Genomic DNA, 3,875 nt, shown 5'->3' on the forward strand with positions numbered 1-3,875 from the left:
GTGGGGCATCTTTGTAGTACTAATGGACGCCGACCTTGTCCAGCCAAGATAGATGCAATACAAAGAATGAAAGAGATATGCATTAATGTTACAGAGCTGAGGAGATTTCTTGGTGCATGTGTCTTTTATGTTATATGGATCCCACATTATGCACATGTAGAAGATCCTCTTTATCAACTTTTGAGGAAAAATCAAAAATTTTTGTGGAGTGCAGCACATACTAAAGCTATGCAGAAGTTGAAATATCTGCTTCAATCTAAGGAAGGTAGATTATGAGTGTGGCAGGCCTGTGATTGTTACAGTTGATACTAGTCCTACTGGGATAGGATGGGCAGTAGGGCAAGATGATGAGGATGATCACATGTATGTAATCAGATTTGGAGCAAAGGTATTAAGCATTCGTCAGTGAAAATATCCGCAGATCAAGAGGGAATTATGGGGAATAGTCACTGCTCTAAAATGTGAAAAAGAATATCTTATTAGGGCATCTGTACTTGTGGAAACTGATTGCTTGCCACTCCTTGGGATGATTACAAGTTGCACCACTCCAGATATTGCTATACTTAGGTGGATTGCCTATATCAAGTCACTAAATCCTGAGTTTGAGCATATTGCAGGAAAAGATAACCCAGTTGCAGATATGCTATCAAGAGCCACGTATGAAGATGAAGAAGGGATGATTAGTGACATTGATGATGTAGGTACAAGATTCTATACTACTGCATATGCAAAAGGGGACCATACTTGCTTATCAAATGCAATTGAGTCTTTTACAGAGGAAATGTATGAAGGAGATTGGTTGCTTATTGGTCAATACTTGAGTACTTGGACAAGACAAGAAAATTGGTCTGACTCAGAATTTAAGAGGATTCGCAGAAAAGCATATGGGTATTTTCTAAAGGATGGGTACCTGTAGAAGCATCCTAAGCAGAGGAATGCTATGCCACAGAGAGTCATATGTGATAAAGAGACTCAAGGGGAGCTCATGAAAGAATTCCATGAGAGTCTCTGGGCTGGACATCGAAGTGTGTGGGCCACCTTTACCAAAATAAAGGAAAGATATTGGTGGAAAGGAATGTACAAGGATATTTCCCAATATGTGGAAACATGCATGGTATGTCAAATGTACTTAAATGTGCGACATCGTGATGGCTTGCAACCAACCTACCCACCTGCCATGCACTACAAATGGGTAGTGGATCTAGTTACAATGCCTTTGGGAATTTGGCAGATGCGGTACATAGCACTTGCAAGAGAAGATTTGACAAATCAGGTAGAAGGGCGTGCTCTTAGAACAAAGAGTATGGAAACAGTATGCAAATTTCTCTTGGAAGATGTGATTTGCCGGTATGGTTGTGTTGGGAAAATAACAGCTGATAGGGGTGAGCTAGATGTTGAAGAAGCAAGGGAATTCTTCTCTAGAATTGGCATCAAACTGTCCCTAACATGTGCTTACAACCCTGAGGGCAATGGTAAAAGTGAGCGAGGACATCCTCCAATCATTAAAGCTTTGGCTAAGGCATGCAGAGAAAGAATGCGAGAGTGGCCAAGGCTGCTACCATATGCTTTGTGGGCTGATCGTACAACTCATAGCTCAGTGACAGGATACATGCGTGCAGAATTAATGTATGGTCAGAAGCCAGTAATGCCAGTTGAAGAAGTAGTTCCAACTTGGAATGTATTACCCTGGGTGGAAGGATTGAACAGGGAAGACCTCCTTGCATTGCGAATAAGGCAGCTGGAGAGGAGGCCTGAAGATGTAGAGCTTGCTAAAGCTCGTTTGAAAGATGCAAGGTTGAAAAATAAAGAAAGATTTTATAGAAGACACAGACTCCGGTCAAAACCTATTGAAGAAGGTGATTGGGTCCTAATGTATGATAGTAGTCTTGACAACCAGTTTACTGTGCAAAGGAAGTTTGCAAAAAGATGGTTTGGCCCTTACATTGTCAAGCATGTGCATGGAAATGCCACGTATACCCTGTGTGAGCTTGATGGAACAGAGATAAAGAATCTTGTAGCAGGCAAAAGGATCAAGATGTTTAAAAGAAGGCATGACAGTGATCCTTTTGATTCACAGGAGACTCAGGATGAAAGGCTTGACGGTGATAGTATGGATATGGTTGAAGAGGAAGAGGATGATCTTCCTGGTAATGTAGAAAATGAAGATGACATCCAGATATATGTGGATCTTGATGATGATTTGGCACATACCAGAGGATGTGCAGGTTTAGAGGGGGTGGATGTTGTGCCATGGCACGTCTATGGTGTGAAACCATGCATATGAGGCCATTAAATGCAAATCCAGATGCATGGGATTAAGTGCCATGACTTAAGTCATTATATGATGCCTAAGTACATATGTTCATATTGTAAATGAGCTTCAATAAGACGAGCTGAGACTGAGTCAGGTCTCAAAGCCTGTGTACATAACGGGTGTAGTAGGTGTTTTTAACACTTGGATAGTGTGATGTTTTTAGTGGAGGAAAAGGGCAGTCTTTTGCTGTGCAGATGCATGCTTGAAGGCCAGGCAAACAGTGGAGAAATGTGTGAGTTTTTGTGAAGTGCACAGGCTAATAAGGAGCCATTTTGGAGGGCAAATAGCAGGAGTTGGGAGTGCCTGATGGGTATGTGATGAACTGAAGAGTTGTGGTCAGACATGCTATGAACAACTTCCTAGAAGGAAATTTTTGCATAGGAGCTACAGTTTAAGATCTTTTTAGCAGGGGGTACTTTTCATCCGGAATAGCTACAGATGATAGATGGCTAGTTTGAAGCGGCTTTTGTATGCACATGATGAGCATACTGTGGTGAGACCTAGATGTCTGGACATAAGTGGTCATATGGAATTCAAGGCCATGAAGTTGGACTGGTGATCGGGTGCGTGAGTGATAGGGGTGGTGCCTGCCCTTTCTATGTGTTAAGAAGAACGAAGAAGAAGAAGAACAGAGCGGAGTTTCCATGGCTCGCAAGTTCTTCGTGGGAGGCAACTGGAAATGTAATGGAACTGAAGATCGTTATTGTTCTCAATGGGGCAGATGTGCCTCCCAAAGATAAAGTTGATGTGGTGATCAGTCCTCCGTTTGTTTTCTTGCCACTAGTAAAGAGTACATTGCGTCCTGATTTTGATGTGGCTGCCCAAAATGCTTGGGTTAAAAAAGGGTGGTGCATTCACAGGGGAAATCAGTGCTGAAATGTTGGTGAATTTAGACATTCCTTGGGTCATACTTGGACACTCAGAGAGGCGGTTGTTGCTGAAAGAGTCTAATGAGTTTGTTGCTGATAAGGTGGCTTATGCACTCAGCCAAGGACTGAAAGTCATTGCCTGTATTGGTGAAACACTTGAGCAACGTGAATCTAGAGAAACTTTAATTGTCGTTTCTGAGCAAGCTAAAGCTATTGCAAGAAAAATCGATGACTGGAGTAATGTTGTTCTTGTGTATGAACCTGTTTGGGCTATAAGCACCGGCAAGGTTGCAACCCCTGTCCAAGCTCAAGAGGTGCATGCTGATCTGCGGAAGTGGCTTGCGGCTCAACTGAGCCCGAAGGTGGCTTGCGTGGCAACAAACACGAAGGTTTTTTTTTAAAGGGAATATCCGATTAATAAGCTAAAAAAAAGGAGGCGCAGTGTATTCGAATCGGGGGAAATTCGAAATTTTAGCTGCAAAAGTGAAGGGCGCCCGAATCTCTTGCGGGGAAAGAGAGAAAAACCAGAAAACAGCGCATATCGAACGGGGTGTGCAGAAAAGTGAGAACCAGAGCAGAAATTGACCAGTGATTTAGAAATTGACCAGTGACCAGAGCAGAAATTGACCAGTGATTCAAAAATTTTGAGGACGACTACTGTAAAAGGCATCTTGGGGTTAGAATTAAAGGAG

The 3,875-nt window shown here is 42.5% G+C and overlaps 1 pseudogene; it reads left to right on the top strand.

The window, feature by feature from the left end:
- Positions 1-2,927: 2,927 nt before the first annotated feature.
- Positions 2,928-3,584, top strand: LOC147621007 (triosephosphate isomerase, cytosolic pseudogene; annotated as a pseudogene).
- The last annotated feature ends 291 nt before the right edge of the window (positions 3,585-3,875 follow it).

The sequence above is a fragment of the Cibotium barometz genome, chromosome 31 (genome assembly GCF_041138505.1).
Source record: "Cibotium barometz isolate CiBa-2024 chromosome 31, ASM4113850v1, whole genome shotgun sequence".
In the NCBI taxonomy this organism is placed as follows: domain Eukaryota; kingdom Viridiplantae; phylum Streptophyta; class Polypodiopsida; order Cyatheales; family Cibotiaceae; genus Cibotium; species Cibotium barometz.